General features: G+C 41.0%; 1 pseudogene; it reads right to left on the bottom strand.

Moving 5' to 3' along the window:
• The window catches only part of LOC100713394 (NF-X1-type zinc finger protein NFXL1-like), a 28,318-nt pseudogene extending 6,483 nt beyond the window's left edge, over window positions 1-21,835 (bottom strand).
• Window positions 21,836-25,812: the final 3,977 nt, after the last annotated feature.

Here is a 25,812-nt window from a genome sequence, read left to right as displayed (position 1 = left end):
TACCCTGTCAGTTTTAGGAAATGAAAATATTTTCTCCTAATCTGATTCCTGACCAATTCTTTCTTGATTTTCCTTTATTGAAGAGAAATCTTTAGTACATTTTAAATCAACTACATCAACATCTTTATTTCTAGCCTTTGTTCCTGTGATTAAGAAAAGTTTTCCTATTTGTTGACAGTGTCTAAAGATGTGTTAATATCTAGTTGGATACATTTACCTGTTTTCTATTTGTGCAAACATTTATTGGTTCAGATACATTTTAAATGAGGTATGTCAGGTCTCTCAAAAATTTTAGCTGGACTTTTCAAGATAGAAATTATAGATTAATCTGTAAAACTTGACTTTTTATTATTATGTCATTCCTTCAAAAAGCATTTGGTACCTCTTAATTTATAATTATGCATTGAGTTTGATCAGTAGGTTTTATATTTGCTGGGGTAAAAATAAGATTTTTCTCTGTTAATTAAGTAAGCTATAATAAAGTATAATAACAGCAAAGTATCTTTCATCTAGCAGTTTGATCTCATTATGTCCTCCCTGCCCCATTTGGTTGCAAACTTTCTACAGACAAATCCACTGGTAGGAGTTTTTTGGGGGCTACCTGGAATTGAACTCTTGACCTTGCACTTGTCAGGCACTGTGCCACTGAGCTATATCCTAGGCCTCAGTAGGAGTTTGTAAAGGGCCTTTCTTCTACCTAATTATTCCCTTTTCTCTTGCAAGTTTCAAATTTTCCTTGATGTTGACTTTCCACAATTTTATAATAATGGGCTCAGTGTAGACTTTTTCAAGTTCAACCTACTTGGATTCCTCTGGGCTTCATAAACCTAGTTGTCCATTTTTCTTGGCCTATTTGTGGGGTTTTTCAGAGTTTATTTCTTAAATGAGTCCTCTTTCCTTTTCCCATAATTCTTTTTTTTTTAATTTTATTTTAAAGAGAATAAAAAGAAACAAAATAAAACAGAATGAAACCAATCAAAACAAAACTCTGTAAGTGACACAGGACTTCAAAAGAATATGAAGTCAGCAAGCTGCGGGTCCCTATCCCCACCTGGGGGACCTCTCTCTCTGGCCTGGGGGCCACGCCACAGCTTCCTGCCGGGAAGAGTGAGGTGGGGCGAGTCACGGGACTCTGTACCAGCCTTGCCGACCACCCTCCCTCACCCGGAGGGCACAAGGCACCTGCCACACCTGAAGGAGGGAACTGGGCCAAGCTGCGGGAAACTGCTCCAAGCTTAAACAGGACCTCCTTTCAGCCTGGAGAGCTCAGCACTACTGCCACCGCCTGGAGGAAGGAGCAGCCTTGCTGAGGAAGGAAGCTTTGCTGCCACAGGGGGGAGCTGTATAGCTTGAGGCAGCTTTAGGTCTACCTGAGAGGAGCCTGGCAACCTTCTCTTAATCTGGGGGTTTCACTGCCCAAGGAGGGAACTACACTACCAGAGGAGTCCCAGGAGTACAGGACATAAGAGACAATTTCCAACACGCCCAGAGGAAGATTGGAACAACACTTGAAGCTCGAAAATTTAGGAAAATGACAAAACGAAAGACCAAAATGCAATCTCAAACATCCAGCCCAAACCAAGAAAGCCTAGGAACTGTATACATAGAAGAAAATACATGCCACATACCTGAAATACCTGAAATAATAGTAACAGAAATAAAGAAGCAACTCTGGAAAGCCTTAAAGGAATTCAAACTAGAAGTAATCTCTCAGGTAAAAGAAGAAATGAAGGAAACACTGAACATATCTAAAGAAGACACAGTTAAAAATTAGAACTAAACAAAAAGAGATAATCCCGGGATGAACAATATAAGAAACAAACAAAATATATAAAGCAGATAGATGCAAAGAGATATACAGGAAATCAAAAATTGCATTGAAAGTTGTCAAAACTGCCTCAATGAATGTGAAGATAGAATTGCAGAGCTCAAAGACCAGATTGCAGCCAGTGAACAGGAAAGGAAAGATATTTTAAAAATAAGAAGAAATCAGGAAAAAACAACTTAACACCTGCAAGATGACACAAAGAGAAACAACATAAGCTTAATAGGGATAAATGAAAAAGAAGGGGAGAAAATAAAGTATGTCAAGAGAATATTTAGAGAAGTGATAGCTCAAATTTTCCAAACATGAGATTGGAAACTGATATCAAGATCAGTGAATCACACAGAACTCCAAATAGTCATAACCAAAATAAAACTACACCCAGACTTATTATAATCACCATCCCAAAAATTGAACAAAAGAATAGAATATTAAAAGCTATCAGAGAGAAAAGACAAATCACCTATAAAGGAAAACCTATCAGAATGACAGCAAACTTCTCAGCACAAACAATAAAGTCAAGAAGAGCATAAAGTGAAGTATTCCAGATCCTAAAGCAAAATGATTTCCAACCTAGACTGATGTATCCTGAAAAACTATCATTCAAAATTGATGGTGAAATACAATAATTCCATGACAAAGAACAGCTAAAGAACTTCATGAACACTAAGCCAACCCTGCAAAAAATATTGAAAGACAGTTTAGATACACAAAGGAAAAAAACCACTAAGCAAAGCAGATAATTAAACAGAACACAAAGATAAAGATGCAACAGTAGAGAGATAACATGTCAACAAAAAACCAGCATTTAACAGCAATAACCATTAATGTAAATGGTCTCAATGCACCAATCAAAAGAAACAGATTAGCAGAATGGATCAAGAAACAAAATCCAACCATATGCTGTTTACAGGAAACCCATCTAACCCAGAAGGATACTCACAGACTGAAAGTCAAAGGATGGAAAACAATACTTCATGCAGCAGGAATCCAAAAAATGGCAGGAGTAGCCATTCTGTTTGCAGACAATGTGAACTTTAAACCAACAATGACCATAAAGGGTAAAGAAGGTCACTACATACTCGTTAGGGGAAAACTCCAAGAGGAAGTGATAATTACCTTAAATATATATGCACCAAACTCCAGAACACCCAGTTATATAAAACAACTATTAACAGAAATGAAAACTCAAATTATCAGTAACACAATTGTAACAGGAGACCTTAATATGCCATTGACACCAAGGGACAGATCAACCAGACAGACAATCAGCAAAGAAATAACAGAACTGAATCACACCTGTGGACAAATGGATTTGATAGACATATACAGAAAGTTCCACCCAACAACATCAGAATACACATTCTTCTCAGCAGTACATGGATCATTCTCTAAAATAGACCATATATTAGCTCACAGAACATATTTAAACAAATGCAAAAGAGTTGAAATCATCCCTTGCATGTTATCGGATCATAGCACTCTGAAATTAGAAATTAATGATAAAAGATACTGCAAAAATCCCGCAAACACATGGAAACTGAATAACACACTCTTGAGTAATCAGTGGGTCACAGAAGAAATTAAACAATACCTAAAAGAAAATGAAAATGCAGATACAACTTACCAGAATCTGTGGGATGCAATGAAAGCCGTCCTGAGAGGAAAATTTATTGCACTGAGTTCCCACATCAGAAAAACAGAACAAATACAAATAAATAACTTGATGCTACACCTCAAACAGCTAGAAAAAGAAGAGCAAGTCAAGCCTGAAGCCAAAAGAAGAGAGGAAATTATAAAAATCAGAGCAGAAATCAATGGAATAGAGACTAAGAAAACAATCCAAAGAATCAATGAGTCCAAGAGTTGGTTCCTTGAAAGAATAAATAAAATTGATAAGCCCCTAGCCAATCTTACTAAAAGGGGGAAGAAAAGGCTCAAATTCATGCAATAAGGAATGAAAAAGGTCAAATCACTACAGACCCTATAGAAATACAGAAGATCATTGACATCTATTTCAAAAACCTCTACTCTCACAGGTTTGATAACACAGAAGAAATGGACAGATTCCTAGAAACATATGAAGTACCGGAGAGAGGAGAACATGGCGGACAGACAACAGCAACTACCGAAGGCTCTCTGAAAGGCTCGGCTCAGAGGCCAGGAATGATGCAGACTAAGGAGTCACGAACCAGTAGAGATATGTTCTGCTGACTCAGGAACGAACTGGGCTGAGAGAAACCAACTTAAAATATAGTCCTGGCGCTAAAATAGGAACAGAAAAGGCTCGGTGTGGAGGCTCGACCACGCGCCATTGGAAACCACGATTTGGGTTTCCCGCCGCCCGGCGGCTGGCTGCCTCCACAAGTGGCTCGGCAAGGAGAGACGCGCAGAAGCTCGGGAACGGGAGTCTGCGAACGGAGTCGAAAACAGGACGGACAAGGAGGCGTACACGAAAACTGACTGGTGGCAAGGTGAGCGAGAAACTGACCCCCTACCACAGTTTGACTCCAGCAGAGGACTTTTTGGGCTCGGGCAGTCCTGTAAGAGCAGGGCGCAGTGGCAACTCCAGCCACACATTCCCCTCTCGGACGGGATTGGTGAAAAGTGACTGGCCTGTGTGACGCTGCTGGTGGACTCCCTAGGCTGGCCCAACCCAGATCCCAGAGCCTGACGGTGGCCCGGAGGAGCGACTGACTCCCGCGTAGGCTGCCTCCTCCGCGACTCCCTGGTGCGCAGCGGTGGGCGGGAACAACTAGCCAGCGCAATTTGATCAGGCTGTGGCTGACAGGCAGGGAAGCCGGGCTTCCTATGTAAGCTTGCATTTTATAAGAAACAGAAAATATGGGGAAGGGAAGCAACAAAAAAGGCTCCTCGGCCCCCAATCCTGAGAAACAGGCAATAGTGGACACCGCACCAATATACATTAAGCGCCATCTAGAGAGCCTCATAGACCAATTCAGGAATGAAGTTATCAACGACCTGAAGCTAGAAGTATGCAGAATAGTTACAGAAATGCTAAGCACCACCCAGGAAAAAACAGATGGTGGAATGGAAGAACAGAAAAAGAGGGGAGAATTGCTTGATGGAGAAAACAGAGAAAACATTGAGTATGTGAAGCAGGTTCAAAGGGACTATCAAGAAATTAAGAAGTCTATCAAAGACTGGCATAACAGCTTGAAAGAAACTAAGGACAGAATATCTGAACTGGAGGGCAGACTTGTAATATGGGAGAATGAAATGAAAAACTTCTTAAAAATAACAAAGAAACAAACAGCAATAATACAAAGACAAGAAGATGATAAGAGGAGCCATAACTTAAGGATTAAGAACATAAAAGAAGAAGTAGGGACACAAACAAGTGAACTACAAAAGCTACTCACGGAAATAATCCAGGAGAATTTTCCTAATTTAGCAAAAGGTAAAGATACTCAGATGTATGAGGCATACAGGACCCCAGCTACCTACAACCCTAACAGAGAAACACCCAGGCATATAATAATAAAAATTCCAGAAATTCAATACAAGAACAGAATATTAAAAGCTGTAAGAGACAAGAAACAGACTACTTACAAGGGAACACCCATCAGAATTACAGCAGATTTCTCTTCACAAACCATCAAATCATGAAGAGCATGGGGGGAAATAATTCAAGCTTTGAAAGATAATAATCTCCAGCCAAGATTGAGATATCCTGCACAACTGTCCCTGGAAATTGATGGAAAAACGAGGTGCTTCCAGGATAAAGAGGAACTGGGGGAATTTGCAACCACCAATTCAATCCTACAGAAAGTATTGCAGGATATTCTAAAAAAAGAAAAATACAAAGAACCCAGAAATAGTGGCAGGGAGGTTACAACGAATGGAGCAGAGAACAAAATGAAGAAGACAAACTGACAGCTACTGACAGAAAAAGAGCTCAACAGAAATGAGACAGAGACGATTGGATGATAGGAACAGCTATTTTGGAGAAAATGACATCTTAATAGGTAATACTGATTTAGTACCATCTTGTTTTGAAGTCTCATCTAGCTTTTGTTCTTCTGTCTCCAATGGTCTAAACAGGTTGTATCTTATTGGATTTTATTATGTACAATAGTATAAGCAAAAACCTTTTAAAGACAAGGAGACTATACAGAAACCATTGTTCATTTTCTGTTAGTCGATTCTAAATACTCTATAATGCTGTCATTCTCTTAAATGGTTTTACATTGTTTTGATATACTTAATGCTACAGTATACGAAGTTGTACTCAAGGACTTCAAGGAAAGAGTCAATATGGTAACTACTTTTGGGTCGGAAATATCTGGTGGTGAAACACTATTCTGCTTAAATGGTTATGGTTTGATCTGCCCTGTTTCGCTGTTATGCCCTCTTTTTTTCTCAATCTCCACTCCATTATTTACTTTTTTATTTTTATCCGTTTAATTAAAGGGAAAAAATAGCAGGATATAATATAGTAACCCACTTTGACTTTCTATTATCTCGATTTGAAGCCCTGTATTACTCTCACCATCTTGTTTTTGACTCAGGTTCCTCTATTCTGTTTTGCTGGATAGTATCAGGTTCGAAAGTTTAGGCATCAGCTGAGAAGATAACGAGATTCATTATAACGCCCATTCTCGTTGACTTTTATCTACTTTTGAAGACCTACAATATCTCCAATGTTTTGGTTTTGTCGGTTTTATTCTTTACTGTTTTGTTCAATTGTATTACAACTAATGATATAGGCAATTCTATTAGAAATAGCGGGAGGCATTATGGTAACCATTGTTGATCACCTTGTATTATGTTTTTATGTTATCTATTATATTCACCCTTTTGACTTGACCGATTCGGTTCTGTTATGTCACATTTGGTTTTACTCTCTTCCAAAAAAGCAATAAGAACTGTGGGAGCAATGAAACCCAAAATGTGTAATAGTCACAGTACAAAAGAGAGGAAAAGAAAGTGCTCTAAACTATATAACTGCATGTATATTTAAATGTATAAGATAGAAAATGATATCACAGAGTTTTATTGGATCAGTGAACAGAACTGTTTGCAGTATCATTGTTGGAATGTCCACTCTACAAGCTTTAATTTTGTGACTTGAACAATTATTTCTAAGATGGCAATATGTAATCCATTAACTAGTGACCTCCTACTGCACATTTTTTTCTTCTGTAAATCTGTATAACTTGTACCCCTTCACTGTTTTTTTTTCTTTTCTTTTCTCCTTAAATAAATAAATAAATAAAAAGAAACATATGAAGTACCAAAGCTGGATCAAGAAGATGTAAAACTGCTGAATAACCCAATTTCTATTAATGAAATTGTAAATGTAATTAAGTTCTTATCCACAAAGAAGAGCCCAGGCCTGGATAGATTCACTGAAGAATTCTACAATAAATAGAAAGAAGACTTAATGCCAATACCCCTCAAACTTTTCTCTGTTTTTGTTTTTTTTTTTAATTTTATTTAAGTAGAAAAAGAAAAAAACAGAAAAAGGGTACAAGTTATACAGAATTTCAAAAAAACAGTAGGAAATCACTAGTTAATAGATTACATATTATTATCTGAGAAATAGTTGTTCAAGTTACAAAATTAAAGCATATAAAGTGGACATTCAGTGAGACTGCAAACAGTTCTCTCCAATGATCCAACAAAAACTTAGTAATATGGTTATCTATCTTATGCACTTAAATATACATGCATTTATATCCTTTAGAGCACTTTCTTTTCCTCTCTTTTTTATAATCACAATTACACATTTTGGGTTTTATTACTCCGACAGTTCTTATTACTTTTTTTTTTGAAGAGAATAAAACCAAATGTGACATAACAAAACAGAATCAGTCAAATCAAAAAGCAGGCATAGTACATAATGTAAAAACAGAATACAAGGTGATCAACAATGGTTACCATAATGCCTCTTACTATCTTAAAAAGAATTGCCTATATCATCAGTTATAATAACATTGAACAAAACAATAAAGAACAAAACCAATAACACCAAAACATTGGAGACATTACAGGACTTCAAAAGAAGATAATAGTCAAACCAGAATGGGCATCATAGTGAATCTTATTGTCTGCACAGTTGTTGCCTATACTCTCAAACTTGGTACTATCAAGCAAAACAGAACAAAGGAAAATCAGTTAAAACAAGATGCTGAGAGTAATACAGGGTTTCAAATCAAGTTAATAGGAAATCAAAGTGGGTTACTATAATATATCCTGCTATTTTTTATTTATTTTTACCTTTAATTAAAAAGATAAAAATAAGAAATGAATAATAAAAAAGGAGAATGAGATAAAAGAGAACATAACAACACAACAGTACACATCAGAACATAACCATATAAGCAAAATAGTATTTCGCCAAAAGAAATCCTGACATAAAAGTAGTTACCATAGTGTTGCTTTCCTTGAAATCTTTGAATATAACTTCATATACTGTAGCATCAAACATATCAAGACAATGTAAAACCATTCAAGAGAATGACAGTATTACAGGGTACTTAGAACCAACTAACAGAAAAAGAATAATGATTTCTGTATTATCTTCTTGTCTATAAAAATTTTTGTTTATATTATCATGTATAATAAAATTCAATAAGATAGAACATGTTAAGACTGATGGAGATAAAAGAACAAAAGCTTGATGGGACTTCAAAACAAGATGATACTAAATTAGCACTAACCATTATGATGTCTTGTTTTCTCCAAAATAGGTGTTCATACCATCCAATCTCCTCTGCCTCATTTCTGTTGAGCTCTTTTTCTGTCATTAGTTGTCAGTTTGTCTTCTTCATTTCGCTTTCTGCTCCATTCACAGTGGCCTCTCTGCCACTGTTTCTGGAACCTTGGCATTTTTCTCTTATAGAATGTCCTGCAGTATTCTCTGTGGAGTTGAATTGGTGGTTGCAAGTTCTACTAGTTCCTCTTTATCCTGAAAGCACCTTGTTTCTCCATTAATTTCTAGGGACAGTTGTGCAGGATACATGAATTTGGCTGGAAGTTGTTGTCTTTCAAAGCTTGAATTATTTTACCCCATGCTCTTTATGATTTGATGGTTTGTGCCGAGAAGTCTGTTGTAATTCTGATGGGTGTTCCTTTGTAAGTGATCTTTTTCTTGTCTCTGACAGCTTTTAATATTTTGTTCTTATATTGGATTTCTGGAATTTTGCTTATGATATACCTGGGTGTAGTTCTGTTTGGGTTGTAGGTGGCTGGGGTCCTGTATGCCTCACAGATCTGAGTATCTTTACCTTTTCCCATATTAGGAAAGTTTTCCTTGATTATTTCTGTGAATAGCCTTTGTAGTTCAGTGGTTTGTATCCCTGCTTCCTCCTTTACCTTTTTAATACTTAAGTTATAGATCCTCTTATCATCCTTTAGCCTTTGTATTTTTACTGCTTGTTTCCTTGTTATTTTTAAGAAGTTTTTCTTGCTCCCGTATTGCAAATCTGTCTTCCAGTTGAGATAATCTATCCTTAGTTTCTTTCAAGCTGTTATGCTACCTTTCAATAGAGTTTTAGTTTCCTGGTAATCCTTTTGAACCTGCTTCATGTATTCTACGTTTTCTCTATTTTCCCCATCAAACAATTCTCCCCTTTTTTCTGTTCTTCCATTCCACCATCTGTTTTTTCTTGGGAGGTGCTTAGCATTTCTTTAACTATTCTACTTATATCTTGCTTTACTTCATTAAATACTTCAATTTTGAACTCGTCTATGAGGTCCTGGAGATATTGTTTTATGTCTATTAGTGCCAGGCCTGATATTTCATGTTTTCTGTCCTCATTCTCCTTTGCATTTACCTTTCCTGGATCAGTGTTCTCAGGATTGAGTACTGAGGGCGCTTTGTTGTTGCTCCCTCTTCCCATAGCTTTTGTTCCTTCCATACAAGCATATATAGGAGGCCCAGTTTCTTTCTTTGTCTGTTATACTTTGTTTGAATTGCACCAGCTAGGTGTTCCCACTCACTGCAGTGTACTAGGGAGACACAGACCTATGCAGCCTGTGCTGGGACCACCCTTCCAGGTCAGTCAACCTGCTGAAGGTTTCACTGCATTAGGGTGCATTGCCAGGTGCAGTGACCTGGTTTGGGCTAGTCTACTGGGACTTAGTCTGTGGTGTTATCCAGGTCAAGTGTTCCTCACCAATCCTGCTTGAGAGGGGAATATGTGACTGAAGTCACTGCAGCATCCTGTCCGGCTAGTCTTCTCGGTCCCAGAATGCCCTCTGTTGGAGCCTCCTACTCTATGGAAGGGTTCCTGTTCCTCTCACTCACTGCAGGTCAATGCAGGGCTCCTACCAGCTCTGCTCTCAATTCCATTCACCAATTCCCTCTCTCAGAGCTTTTGCATCTCTGTCCCTCTGTGCCAATTCAGATGCTGCTGCAGCAGCAGCAAGAAATTCAAGCCACAATTTCCAGAGGTGCGGGTTCCAGCTTCGGCACTGAGATTTTAGCTGTTGCAGTCATAGCACTGGGATTGCATTTCCAGTTGGTTTCTCTCAGCTTAGTTCATTCCTGGATCAGCAGGGTAAATCTCCCGCTGCTTAGGACTCCCCACACTGCACCATTTCTGGAATCTAAGCTTGCTATCTCAGAGAGCCTCTGTAGCTGCTGTTATCTATCCACCATGTTCTCCCAGAAGTCCCACCCAGCCTTCTGACATGACTCTGCCCTGCACAGAGATTCAGGTTGGGAAAACTCCCCCATCACCAACATGATAGTTAATCATGGTGTCAATTTGAAGAATGCCTAGCAGATCAGCTTAGCACAGTTCTACATGTATCTAGATGACTGATTGCAGTGGGGGGAATACCCACCCTGGGGTATGGAGCCACTAACCCATAGGCTTGTAATGTGTGTAGAATAAAAATAAAAGAAATATCATGTCTGCTCCTTTGATAGAGCTGCAGTCTTTGCCATCGCTGTTGGGTACCCATCTGCAGCATCCCAGACCAGACTTCTCAGCTTCTTGATACTGACTCAGCCCAGCCACTTGCAGGGAACTCTAGGTCTTAGACTTTGGACTGGACCCTTCGAATCTCTAGTGCACAGATGGCCCTTTGTGTTCCTCCATGGCTGACCCCTTCCAGTTACAATCTCTGCAAGTTCAGAGGGCAGAGCCACAACCTTGGAAACAATTCCCTGGACACATGGCCAACTGTGCCACCCTACAACCTGTTTCTACCCCTGAATGCACTCCAGCTTTCTGCTAAGATGGACAGGGACCAGGGTTGCACAGCAGGAACCCTAATTTTCGGTCACAGCCCACCACTTCAGGGTAACCGCAGGGAATTTGAATAGCTTTAACAGTGCTTAACAACCAATATTAAGTCTATAAAAAGGAAACCACATCAATGGTATAGGAGAGGGCAGTTACAATTACAGTCTTCATTTTTGTAACACGGTCACAGCTGGTACTTGTAACTACTGCTATAACCCATTCTTATTCCCTTGGCCTTTAGGAAGCACCTCAGCAGTGGTGGTGGAGAAAAGAAACTGATTGAGCTCTACAGAATGAGTCATCTTGTCCACTTGATTATGAAAGTTCTCTTCTTCTGAAATCACTTTTCGTTGAGCATTTACATGGGACACAAATATTTCCACATGCTTTGCCCATAGGGAGAGCTCTATCCACATAACTCTTCTCCAAGGATCTTTGTCACCAATCTTCCTGTCATGTTCCTTTTGACTTTCTGATCATCTGGCCACACCATTGGTTTGAACCTGTGAATCAATATATAGTCAAACATCTGGCTTTTTGTTTTTGTACGGTAGATTGAACTCATGACCTCATGCTTGCCAGGCAGGCATATGCCACTGAGCTAAATCCTTGGCAGGACCATTTCTTACTTGCCAGCAAAATTTTACATTCAGTGTCCAAAGTTCTGCCCACTGTGAAGATGTCCTTCTTGGGTGTCCTGGAAAGGAGCAGTCATAATGCATCTGCCCACTGGAGGTACGTGGCCTGCATAAAGTTTAGAAGCATCCACACACTAGTCTGTAGCCTTCTCCTCCTCTGGAAGCTGTCACAGGGTACATGTCAGGAGGCCAGAGGTGAATGCTGGGAGATAGTATAGCAGCAGTAGGAACCATGGGCCTCTGGGCAACTCCATGTAACTTACCTGTGCTCTCTGGACCTGCTCTGGTTTAATCATCCATCACTTCTATTTATAGATTGAATGTTGCTGTGCACATCCAACTTTAAGACTCAGTAGATCAGATAATACTCAGCTCCTGACAGGCAACTTGGCTTTCATAGTAAGCTGTTTTTCCATGGTTAAGCACTCAATTTCTACTAACACTTAGTAGCAGGCCCAGGAGATGTTTACCAAGAGAAGAATAGTTGTCTCCAGATGATGGCTTACTCCCAAATCCTAAAAGACTCCAGCGCAATTCACATGTGGTGTCCTGCTACAGACTCCAAACAACATCTCTATCTTCTACTGATACTTTGAATAGCATTGGATCTGCTGGATCATGTGACCACAGGACCAGAGTAGTCTTCAGGCTTTCCCTAGTTCTGGGAACCACTCAGAACTATTTGCTTTCTGAGTGACTCACAAAATGGGTTAGAGTACAAAGCTATGTGAGGAATGTTGCTTCCAAAATCCAAATAGGTCCATTAGACATCATGCCTTGTGTTTTGCTGTAGGGGGAGCCTGATGCAACTTCTTATCTTTCACCTGCAAGGGATATCTCTCCATTCCCTGCATCACGGGGCTGGAAATGTCACCGAGGTAGAAGGACCTTGAATTTTACTTGGATTTATTTCCCATGCTCTGGTTTGCTAATACTTCCTGCTCCCTTGGTGCAATCAGTGTAATAGCATCTGTGCCATGAACCTGTGTGATACCTTGTGGAAGATAAAGGCGATCAAGTTCCCTGCAAACTGAGTTGTGACACAGGGCAGGAGAGCTAATGTAACCCCGAGGTAGGACAGTGAAGGTGATTTACAGCAATCCCCCATCATTCTCCTGGATTTACCCATCTTCTGTGCAGGCCAAGGAGGAGAATTAAATGGGGACGTAGCAGGAACCACCACCACACATGCTTCAAGTTCTTTACAGAGATGTTAATCTCTGCAGCTCCTCCAGAGGGGCAATGTCATATTTGGTCTACAATTTTCTGAGGTAAAGTCAGCTCTAATTTCTTTAATTTGGCCTCTCCTTAGTCCTCACAATGTAGTTCAGGGAATCAGTGTGAAGATTCTGCAGAGCAATGTGTTTCCTTACTATGTATTTTCTAGTACTGGGAAAATAGCTACAGGATGGATTCAGGGACCAACTGGATCCACTGTAAGTCAGAACTTTGCCCAGACCCCATCGATTGCCTGACGTACACAGGTCCCTAATCTTATTGGAGGGCCACAGAAACTTTCAGATTATCTATGTGGCTGGAGCTGGGAATTTGAATCTTTGAGCTCCTGATTTTTCTTGATTACTCTTTACTCACATTTAGAAGACTTTAGATTTCCTATGCATGATCTGAAATCATTATTTTTCCTTCATTAGTTTGTCTAGAGATGCTAAGGGCAGCCACCCAGCTTCATTAGTGCATCAGTGAGTGTTTACTAGAGTAGCAGATTTAATACAGGTTACAAATATATAAGGATTTATGAGATTCTCTCACAAGCCTGGTTGTGCAGTACAGTGTGGAGAAGTGTGGGATCTAAGGGATCCAGTGGATGATCTGGAGCTCACTGGAATCCCATGTGAGTCCTTATCAGGATCCTGCAGGGTCTAAGCTAGAAAGCTGAGAGGTCTGTGATGGAAACCAGGAGATGATGTCCAAGGGGAGGGAGAAGCCTGGAGCTCCTCCAAAGAAACAGAAGAAATATTTCCTTCTTCATTTCCCTTTATGCCCTCTGGCTCCACTCCTCCCTAGGGTTGGTCTTCCACACCCAGAATTATGCTAAGCCAATTTAGGTAGACATTTCTTACTCAGGTTGACACAATCAATTAAATATCACAGTTGTGTTTCCCACTCTGCCAAAAATATTTAGAAGTAGCATTTATGGAATCACTAAGTTCCTTACCCCTTACAAGTGGTGAGCTAGGATAATCAAACGGATCTTTACTTCATATATATATGTTGGTTTCCAATGGCCAGCTGTAGAGTCAGATGTGGAAGGGTACAAGTGGGCCGTCTGGGTGCTGGAGTGTCGGTGTCACTCCCGGCCGGCAGGAAGAACACACGACAAGATCTGGCAGTGGCTGGGCTTTCTTTATTTTCCCTCTCCGTACAGTCTGCCCCGGGATTCTTCCCGGCCGAAGCCTCTACCGGTCCGCTCCCCACGGCTCCTTTCGTGCTTCTTTCTACAGTCTGTCCCGAAGCCTCTACCGGTCCGCTCTCCACGGCTCCTTCCGTGCTTCTTTCTACAGTCTGTCCCGAAGCCTCTACCGGTCCGCTCTCCGCGGCTCCTTCCGTGCTTCTTCTCTACAGTCTGTCCCGAAGCCTCTACCGGTCCGCTCTCCGCGGCTCCTTCCGTGCTTCTTCTCTACAGTCTGTCCCAAAGCCTCTACCGGTCCGCTCTCCGCGGCTCCTTCCGTGCTTCTTCTCTCGTGGCGGGAGAGGCACTCACTTTTATAGGGTTACAGTGGCCAATCAGTTCAAAGCGCGCGATGCGGGCTGATTGGCTAACATCAGTTGTTGCTAGGCAGACTATCTTACAGAGCGGGTTGTTTACCAAGCAGGAAGCAGGAGATAAGCGCCATCTTAGCACACTCGATGGGAGGGGTAATCTAGCTCAGGCTTTGCTCTTTCTTACAGGCCTCACGTCCGCCAAGTAAGGCGACCAGGCTCGGCCGCGGCTCCCAACACTGGAGGTCAAAGGATCCACTTAAAATTTGCAAGCATGGGGTTCACTATACAATCCTGTGCAGGTCCATATCAGGAAGCCACGGGGTCTTTGGTGGAAGGCTGGAGGATCTTCAATGGAAACTAAGAGATGGATGTCTAAGAAGGCAAAGACTAGAGCATTTCTGAAGGGAAGTGAGGTTTCCTTCTTCTTTCTACTTCTCGTTTGTCCACACCATTGGCTGTGCCACTCACACCCTGGGTAGTTCTTCCTTCTTTAGAAAGTCTATTCAGAACCACCCAGTGCTGTACTGCTCAGCGGAGTGTCTCTTATGCAAGTTGACACAATAGTTAATGTCACACTCATACCTTAAATATATTTCTAAACTGATACAAAAATCAGGCAGAAGCTGAGGGAGGGAGAGAGGGCGAGAGGGAGAGAGAGAGAGATAGATGGGGGCATAAGTGCCCATTGCCTAATCTTTTTAATGAATATAGATGCAAAAATCCCTAAGGTACTTCCAAATAGAATACAACAAATCATTAAAAACAGCATACATCATGAGCATGTCAGTTACATCCCAGTACACAAGGATAGTTGAAATTAAAAAATGTAATGGGCACATACACATAAGAAAAATTACGTTCACACAATCATCTAATAGGTGCAGAAAAGGCCTTTGAAAAGACCTGAAAAGGCCTTTGAAAAGTTAGCTGAGTTCTCAGCTAACTTCTCAAGATGGTCACATCTACAGCCTACATGCAAAGCGCTCCATATATATTTTTTTTAACTGCTGGTTCCCACACTGATCTACAGATTCAACATAATCTCTACAAAATCCACAGCAGGAACTTACCTTTAAATGACAAAGCCCTTTATGACAAATTGACTGCCAATAACATGCTGAATGAGAAAGACTGAAAACACCCACTAAAATCAGGAAAGCCATGGGTGTTCATGCTCACCACTCCTGGTCAGCAGAGTACTCAGAACTTTAGCCAGAGCTTCCCTGCCTCTGTTTTTGGCCCTTCCCACTTTTGTTGAAGGCTCCTGCCACTTGCTGGGTTTCACTGTGATTGTGAGATTCTCAGCCTGGAGCTTGACCTCACACAAAGCAATTAGTGAGTTCTTTTCCAGCAGAGATAGTTTGGATTCTGTTTGCCACAATCAACATTCTTCTGTTTCAAGTTAACTAATTGGGGCAGGTATGGCTGCTTCTCAGGAAAGCAGTGGCTGATGCGGCCTCATGGCCTGGAGATTCCTGGAGTGACTTGTGGGTTCTGACTGATTCCAGTCCACTGCTCTACAGAACCTTGAAGCTTTTGAGGCTTTGCCTGCAGCAATAGGGCCTGAGAGATCCAGGAGGAGACTGTCCAGGGTAAATGGTTCATCATGAAGGTTGTAGAGGGTTTGCATTGGAATCTCTGAACTGGATACACCTCTCTAATATCAGGACTATTCTTAAGATACCCATACTATCTAAACTGACTGTAGTTTTCCTATTTATATTGGGGCTGATCTCCAATGACTCACGTCTCATGGTGACAGAAGACCCATGACACAAGAAGAGCTAATGCCACTCTGTGTATTAAAGAAGCACACTGCCTTATATATACAACAAGAACAAAGTGTTCCTTGCTGAGCGAGAACAAAAGGCATTCAGTGAGAAAGGAGTTCAAAAGAGAGTTCAAGGAAAGTACATGTTCTACTTGCATTGACAGCTGATAGGCTGAATAAACCAGCTTGGGAGCAGCACAGAAAATTTGCTAACATCCTGGGTTACAAGGCTGTGGCCTCCTTCCACATGATGTCTGTCTGCTGAGTTCTCAGCTAACTTCTCAAGATGGTCACATCTACAGCCTACATGCAAAGCGCTCCATATATATATATTTTTTTTTTCACTGCTGGTTCCCACACTGATCTACAGATTCAACATAATCTCTATCAAAATTCTAGTGACAGTTTTCAAAAGGGTAGACAAAAGAAAGGTTTCCAAAAATCCATACAGTCATAAAAGGTTCTAAATTGTCAAAGCAATCTTGAACAAGAAAAAAAAGATGAAAGCATAATACTACCTCACTTCTAAACGTGCTACAAAGCTACAGTTACCCAAACAGGCTACAGTGCAAAAACTTATATGTCAATCAGTGAAAGAAAACATACAGCCTAGAAATAAATCCACTCATTAATGGTCCCTTGTTTTCTAACTTTGTCAAAAACAAAAGATGGAGAAAAGAGAGTCTCTTCAATAGAACAACTGCCTCCAAAGCAGAAAAAGAAATTAAAATTTCATCTCATTCCATATACACAATCAATTCAAAACAGACTAAAATTAACACCTGAAGCATCTGATAGTCCCGTTTTTTTTTAATTTTTATTTTGAAAGTATACAACAGAACAAGTCAGAATAAAGCCAACTAAGATCGTACAGTGAAATTGGTACAGAACTTCACAGCAGGTTACTAAACCATTCCGAGGACTACAACCAGGTCACAGCGACCCATACCTGATATTCTTGGTAACCTCAACAGCAATCAAAGTTGCTAGACTGCCATCCTGGTTTCACATCACTCAGGCTGAGAGGTACCCTCCCAGTCCCAAATCTGATCATTCTGAGTGGTCATCTCATCTTCTGTCACCCACCCATCTCTGTTTCACCAAGGCCTCACAGCCGCAGTTAACAGGCTAAGTCATGTTTTGTTATCCGATTTGGTTCCTAATCTCTTATGCTCTATTAATGATCATTTTTGCAGCAGGACTCTTGACAGTCTTTCCTAGAGACTCCCACATCATGCGTAAGATCATCTTTATAATGTTCTATGTGATAACTGTCGTGGTTCTTTCTACCCTCAGCTGTCTGGTTAAACGTGACATCCCTGAAAGCCTAAGCCCTCACCTTCCCTATATTGGTACAGCCACAGTCTCCCCTATTTTATCCAGCTCAACTCCTAGACCAGAGACAAGTTTTACACACCTACCCTCCTAACTTTTATGCCTTCGGATGGGGGAGTAATCACCTCTCATAATTTCACTCCTTCTAACCTCACATTTTTCAGAATTCTACCTCACCCTGATAATGTTCCTACCTCAACGTCATCCTGATAAAATACCATGTCTAAATCAAAGGCACCTTCCTCTCTACCTCACCTGGGTCCTTAAATATGACAGTGCCATGTCTCCTAACATCATGTCTCTTTGTTTTTTCCAGTCTGACGTACATTCACCAGTGAAGTTGTCCTGGCTAAAACACCTGGCATCAGTATCTACCTAGGCATCAACCCTCATCCTGTCGACTCCCCTAGGCTCCAGTACAGTGCCCCCTGCCAGCAGTAAGTAGTTAAAGAGAGAAATCTTCGCCCCTTTTCCTAATAATCATAAGATGGAACCGGACACTATAGCCAGAAAAAGCCTCAGCCGGAATTAGGGAGCTCCTGCCTCCCCCGCCCCTAGAGATTTACCTGTAACCTTATACCCCCCACCCTTTGGAACCTGCCCCTGGCGCCAAAAGTGTGCCAATGAAATACCTGTGCATCTCTAATGGCCTTAGGGCACTGCCCTAGGCTTAGGCTACTTATATTCCCCCATGCCACGTGTCCGCGTGAGAGAGATTGCCAGATTCCAGCGGCCAGCGTGCCAGTCCTCTCCCACCATGTTCCCAGAAAGGCCTAGGTTTGGGCTGTCTAAAAGACATGAAAGGGTCTCGAACCCACGCAAAGAGGGGAGAAAATCCACGTGAGCCTGGCTCAGTGGCTGTCTCCAGGGAGTTGCTCACCTGGGGTAAATTGGTGGGTGTTGTTTGAGAACCAGCAGCCAAGCTTACAATTCCTGAGTGTAGAAGTGAGGAATTACAGGATGCAGTCCAGTGGGTTCTGAACAGCAGGGGACTCAAAACTGGGAACCAGCCCCAGGAGTCTCTCACCTGCTGTTCCCAGTCAGGGAACCATCTGATAGAACTGTGGAGGGAGGAAGAGGAGGAGGAGGACCGGCGGTGGCTGAAAAGATAAGATGTATGAAATATAAATAACCTTTATTTTGAGAATGCAGGGAGAGACACCCCCGACCCCCTGGGGTGTGGCATCTCCACCCCGGGGCCGGCAATCTCTCCGTGGAATATGTGGAGTGAGGCACATAAGTAGCCTCGGCCTGGGGTGGAACTTAAGGGGGCATTAGGGTAGCCCATTGGTCTTAGTTTGGCACCAGAGGCAATTCCTAAGGGTGGGGGGTATAGGGTTACAGGAAAATCTCTAGGGGCAGGGGAGGCAGGTGCTCCCTAATTTTGGCTGAGGCTTTTTCTGGCTACAGTATCCGGTCTGGGTCAGTAACTCTTTCAGGTATCACAGTATATTTTGTTATCTTTATAATAGTTGTCCTTTCAATCACGTATATCAAAATGAGATGAAATATAGAACACTATAGAATTTATCAAAACAGAATATTGAATAGAGCAGTACCATTAATCAGAAAAGAGCAAAACAGTAATAAAAATATTTACCTTCAAAGAAATGGTAGAAGGAAGTCCCCCTTATTTGCTATGGTCAACCTCCCAGGAGATGCTCAGATTCCTGGTTCCCATTTGCTAATGGGGGGGAGGGGAGAAGGATAGGGGACGTGGGATATTTGACTCTAGGCCATGTAGCAGTAGGTTCACTATTGCTAAGCAGGGAGGCAGAATGGTCATTTGTTTTCACAGCGTCCTCAGTTCCAACATGGCATGGATCTCAAGAGACACTGCTAGTCCTCCCCCTGGAAGGGCTGCAGTCTGCCACACTGCCACGGCTTACCAGGGAGGGGAGGTCCTGGCTTGGCTTCCCAGAGTCCTCTGATAGTCCTGTTTTACAGAGGACATTTGCCAGAGGCACAGGGATGTTAAGACATTGGTTAATCAAGACCTGTGAGGGACCGAACCCCTGAGTGTGTTCTTAAATTTATGTACTACTTGGGGTTTTCTTTGACACTTTAAAACCACAGCAGCAGCTGCGGGTGCTGATAACATTATTTCTATGGTTGCAGCTTCTGTCTGCAAGGACTGGGCAGTTTTTACACATTTTGTACTTTGTTAACATGGCTGAGGACCAATGTGTTTTGGAATTCTGATAGACTTAGAGCTAATGATCTATGACTGGACAGTCAATGTCTGCTCCTCCTGGCTTCTCCAAATCTTTTTTATTGTTTCAGTTTTCTACCACTTTCTCTTTCAGACCTTCTTACCCCTATTAAAAGGTGTTCAGAGAAAGCTTGCATTTTTTTTAATTTTATTTAAAAGGAAAAAGAGAAAAACACAAAACAAAACAAAGCGGTGTAAGGGTACACATAATGCAGAACTACAAAAAAAAAACAGTAAGAAATCACCTGTTAATAGATTACATATTATCATCTTAGAAATAGTTGCTCATTTTTTTAAAAGAGAAAGTTTGTAAACTATGCCTGTGCAGTGTGGCAAGCACTAATCACGTGGGGCTCCCACTGCTTAAATTTAAACAATCAAAAAGAACTAAATTAAAGCTTCAGTCTTTTAGTTGCAGCAAGCACAGAACAGTAAGGACCCAGAGCCAAATACATGTTATACTTCTCATATAAGAGAAACAATCTGATATTTGAGCTTGTGTGTCAGACTTATTTCACTTAACATTATGTTCTCAAGTTGTGTTTACTTACAAATGCCTCGTTTATCTTTCTCTATGTCAGCATAGTACTCCGTTGTATATAAATATTGTATTTCCCTTACCCATTGTCTATTGATGGACATATACACTTTCTAAGATCTGATTATTATAAATTGTGCTCCTATAAAGGTGGGTACGTATGTATCCCTATAGTATAATGATTTTATCTCTTTTAGGAAGATACCAAGAAATGGGATAGCTGGGTGAAATGGAAATTCTAGGTCAAATGCTTTTTGAGGAATCCTCACACTGATTTCCAAAGTGGTTGTTCTAATTTACGCTACTCCCGAAGTGGAGCAGAGTTCCTTTTCCCCACATCCCACCAGCGTTTGCTATTATTACTTTTTTTATGGTAGCCATTCTTTCCAGGGTAAAATAGGATCCCAATGTGGTTTTAATATGCATTTCTCTGATGGCCAGAGACGATGGACATTTTTTTCATGTATTTATTGGTCATTTGTACTTCTTCTTTTAAGAAATATCAAATCATTTTGGTTGTCTACTTTTAACTAGTTCTTTTGAGGAAAGGTTCTATTATTTTTGAATTTTTTATATAGTCTTGATGCCATTCTTCCTTCCAAGGAAAAGCTGGCTGTCTTTCCCCATTCTGTAGATAGTCTTTTCACTCTGTTTGTTGCTTGCTTTGCTGTTCGGGACCTTTTTAATTGGATATGATCCTATTTGTTAATTCTCAGTACCATTTCTGTGTCACTGGCACTCTGTGCCTAAAGTTCTTGCCTATCCTGATAGTTTATCTTTTAGTAGCTTAAGTGTTTCTAACATTCAGATCTTTGATCACTTTGATTGTATTTTCCCACACTACAGGAGATATGGTTCTGAACTCAGTCTTCTGCGTGTAGGTATTCCTTGCTAGTTTTGGTTTGGCCTTTCATTGTTGTTGTCAAGTATGTTAACATTTCTCATCAGGTTATTCAATTGTGCTGTGTTTTCCTAATGCAAGCACTGATTCCCACTTAAGCCTTTTTCCACAATGTCCCAAAAGCTCCAGGGAGTTGTACAGACATTTTCATTAATTTCCAGGAATTCTAAAATTTCTTCCTCTGATGTTTTCTGTGACTCACTGGTTGTTAGGAGTGTGTGATTAATTTTTCAGGTACTTCTACTTTTTTCATAGTTTCTTCTGTAATCGACTGCTAATTCCATTGTACAGTGGGTTGATAGTATACATGGGATCATTTTGATTTTTGATATTTATTTAATCAGGCTTTGTGGACTACTATTTGATCTATTTGGGAGACAGTACCATTTGCTGCAGAACAGAATGTATGTCTTGCTGTAGTAAGATGTGATATTCTGTAGATATCTACTAAGTCCATGTGTTCAAAGCTATAGTTCAGTACTGATATTTCTTGGCTGATATTTTGTGTAATTGATCTACTGCTTTCCAAAAGTGTGGTGTTAAGATTTCCAGTTATTGGGATGCTGGGAAACCAAGCAAACAGCTCACCTCCCTGGTAAATGGCAGCGGTGTGGCAGACGGCAGCCCTTCCAGGGGGAGAACCACCAATGTCTTCTGAGACCCATACCATGTTGGAACTTAGGACACTGGGAAACCAAGCAACCAGCCTGCCTCCCTGCTAAGCAATAGTGAACCTACTGGTGCATGGCCTATAGTCAAACATCCACTTCCCTTGCTCCTCTTCCCCTGTCCCACCATTAGCAAATGGGAACCAGAAATCTGAGCATCTCTTGGGAGGTTGACCATAGCAAATGTCTAAGTTACTTTTTACTTGTTGCTGAGACAAAATACCTGAAGCCCAAGTTGGGAAAGGAAAAATTTATTTCTTACAGTCCACACTCAGTTGGCTCCAAGACAGGCGGGCATGGCTGGGCTGCAGTTCATGGCGGCTGCAAACAGCAAAACTGGAACCGGCAAAGAGAAAGACACAGCTTCTTCCTGCCATTACATCACATTCTGGCTCCACCCCTAGGTGGGTGGGGCACTGACACCATCAATCCAAGCACTAGACAATGAACCAATCACAAATACACCTTGCAAACTCATGAGGCCTGGGGGACACAAACATAAACCATGACAGCAAATAAGGGGAATTTCCTTCTACCATCTCTTTGAAGGAAAATATTTTTAATACTGTTGTGCTTTATCCTGATTAATGGTACTGCTCTATTCAATATTCTATTTTGATAAGTTCCATAATGTTCTGTATTTCATTTTATTTTAATATATGCGATTGAAAGAACAATTATTGTGAAGATAATGAAATATACTGTGATACCTTTTACTGTTATCCCGGTAACCCACTGTGACGTTCTGTACCAATTTCACTACACGGTCTCAGTTGGCTTTAAAAAAAAAAAAAAAGAATTGCCCCCCATCTGGGGATGCACCTTAATGGTACAGCAATTGCCTAATAAACATAAGGCCCTAGATTCTATCTCCAGCACCATGAGAATAAAATACAGAATTTTAAAAAAAGATTTCTGGTTCTTATTGTGTTAGTATTTTTATTTATTTATTTTTATTATTTTGTAGGTAGTAAAATACAACAGAACAAGACAGAATAAAGCCAATTGAGACAATGCAGTGAAACTGGTACAGAAGTTCACTGCAGGTTACCAGGATAACACTAATAGGTACGATAGTGTATCTTGTAGTTGTCCTTTCAATCAGGTACAGGAAAATCAAACCAAATATAGAACATCATGAAACCTATCAAAACAGTGTATTGAATAGAGCAATGCAATTAATCAAAACAAAGCAAAACACTGATAATATTTGCCTTCAAAGAGCTGATAGAAGGAAATCCCCCATATTTTCCATATTGTATATGGTCATCCTCCCAAGAGATGCTCAGACCTCTGGCTCCCATTTGCTACTAGGGGTGAGGGCTTTGATTCTCAGAATGCATGCCAGTAGGCTCATGGCTGCCTACCAGTGAAATGAGTGGGTTGCTTTGTTGCCCAGAGCCCTAAGTTCGAACATGGAGTGAATCTTGGGAAACGTTGGCTGGCTGGTTCTCTCCCTGGGTTGCGCGCAACTTGCCTGCACCATGGCTGCTTACCAGGGAGGTGTGTGTTAGTATTTTTTTAATGGTAGCAAAGTTTTGTTAAAGGTAGGAAGACAGATCCGCATCCCCCTGTATCTGGAGGACTGTGGACACCTCAGCAAGCAGGGGAGGATCTCAGGTTCTGGAGGCCCCGCAGCCCGTGGAGAGTGCTCAGCACACTCTGCCCAAAGCCCACTGTTAGGGACCCTCCAGTCTTCCAGGTGCAGTGAGGTGGAGAAGTGGGTTTGAGGCCTCTACATCTGCCTCCCCATCCTGGCTGCACTTGGAGAACTGTGGAGCCTCCAACAAGTAGGCGAGCGCACGCTATCCCCAGAGCCCAGCCTGTTTGGGACTCCCACACCTCGCCATTGGTGTGCAGAGGAGGGGCTAGGCAGATCTGGGTCACCTGCATTAGCCTCCCCAGGTGTCTGGAGGACTGTGGAAGTCTCAGCAGGCAGGGGAGCATCGCAGGTTCCAGAGGCCCCGCGGCTGGTGGTGAGTCCTCAGCACACTCTGCCCAAAGCCCAGACTGTTCGGGGACCTCCAGGTTTCTAGGTGCAGTGAGGTGGAGAGGTGGATTTGAGGCGTCTACATCCACCTCCGCATCCCAGCTGGGCTTGGAGAACTGTGGAGCTTCCAAGAGCAGGTGGACGCACAGTGTCCCTGAGGCCCAGCTTGTCTGGAACTGCGGAGTTCTGAGCAGGCAGAGGAGGGCTATTGGTTCTGCGGGCCCAATGGCTTGGGGTAGCGTGGTGCCAGAGTCTCACTAGCTGCAAACATAGAAGGGGATCATCAACAGATCCTGAGGAAGCTTTCAAATAACACTTGAAACACAGAAATATAGGAAAATGACAAAACGAAAGACCAAATTACAACCTCAAACCTCCAGCCCATCTCAAGAAACCCTAGGAGCAATGTATATAGAAGAAAATATATTCCATCCACTTCAAATATCGGACACAATAGCTACTGAAATTGACAAGCAACTCCAGGAAGCTTTAAAGAAATTCAAACTCAAAATAATCTCCCAGGTAAAAGAAGAAATGATAAAAGAAATGAGAGAGATTCTGAATACATCTAAAGAAAACACAGATTAAAAAATTGGAGGAACTAAACAAAAACATTGAATCCCTAGACGAGCAATATAAGAAACAAACAGAATACATAATGCAGATGCACAGAGATATACAGGAAATAAAAAACTCCACTGAAAGTTGTAAAAACCGCCTTAATGAAAGTGAAGATAAAATTTTAGACCTTGAAGACAGGATTGCAGCTAGTGAACAGGAAAGGAAAGATCTTTTAAAAATAACAAGGAATCAGGAAACAACAATTCAACAACTGCAAGACGATGCACAGAAAAATAACATAAGAATGATAGGGATTAATGAAAAAGAAGGAGACAACATAAAGGATGTCAAGAGGATATTGAGAGAAGTAATAGCTGAAAATTTCCCAAGGATGAGATCAGAAACTGACATCAGGATCAGTAAAGCACATAGAACTGCAAATAGTCATAAGCAAAATAAAACTACACCAGACATATAATAATCACCATCCCAGAAATCCAGCACAAGAATAAATTATTAAAAGCTGTCAGAGAGAAAAGACAGATCACTTATAAAGGAAAACCTATCAGAATCACAGCTGACTTCTCAGCACAAACAATAAAGTCAAGAAGAGCATAAAGTGAAGTATTCCAGATCCTAAAGCAAAATGATTTCCAACCTAGACTGATGTATCCTGAAAAACTATCATTCAAAATTGATGGTGAAATACGATACTTCCATGACAAAGAACAGCTGAAGAACTTCATGAACACCAAACCAACGCTGCAAAAAATATCGAAAGACAGTTTAGATACACAAAGGAAAAAACCACTAAGCAAAGCAGATAGTTAAACAGAACAGAAAGATAAAGATGCAACAGCAGAGAGATAACATGTCAACAATAAACCAGCATTTAACAGTAACAACCATTAATGTATACAGTCTCAATGCACCACTCAAAAGAAACAGACTAGCAGAATGGATCAAGAAACAAAATCCAACCATATGCTGTTTACAGGAAACCCATCTAACCCAGAAGGATACTCACAGACTGAAAGTCAAAGGATGGAAAACAATACTTCATGCAGCAGGAATCCAAAAAAAGGCAGCAGTAGCCATTCTGTTTGCAGACAATGTTAACTTTAAATCAACAATGACCATAAAGGACAAAGAAGGTCACTACATACTCATAAGGGGGAAACTCCAAGAGGAAGAGATAACTATCTTAAACATATATGCACCAAACTCCAGAGCACCCAGTTATATAAAACAACTATTAACAGAAATGAAATCTCAAATTATCAGTAATACAATTGTAACAGGGGTCCTCAATACACCATTGACACCAAAGGACAGATCAACCAGACAGAAAATGAGCAAAGAAATAACAGAACTGAATCACACCTGCAAACAAATGGATTTGAAAGACATATACAGAATGTTCCACCC

The sequence above is a fragment of the Cavia porcellus genome, unplaced genomic scaffold (genome assembly GCF_034190915.1).
Source record: "Cavia porcellus strain 051 isolate PalLab524CR breed Dunkin Hartley unplaced genomic scaffold, mCavPor4.1 scaffold_28, whole genome shotgun sequence".
Taxonomy (NCBI): Eukaryota; Metazoa; Chordata; class Mammalia; order Rodentia; family Caviidae; genus Cavia; species Cavia porcellus.
The sequence above is the reverse complement of the archived record's forward strand: the minus strand, read 5'-3'. Positions and strand labels throughout refer to the sequence as shown.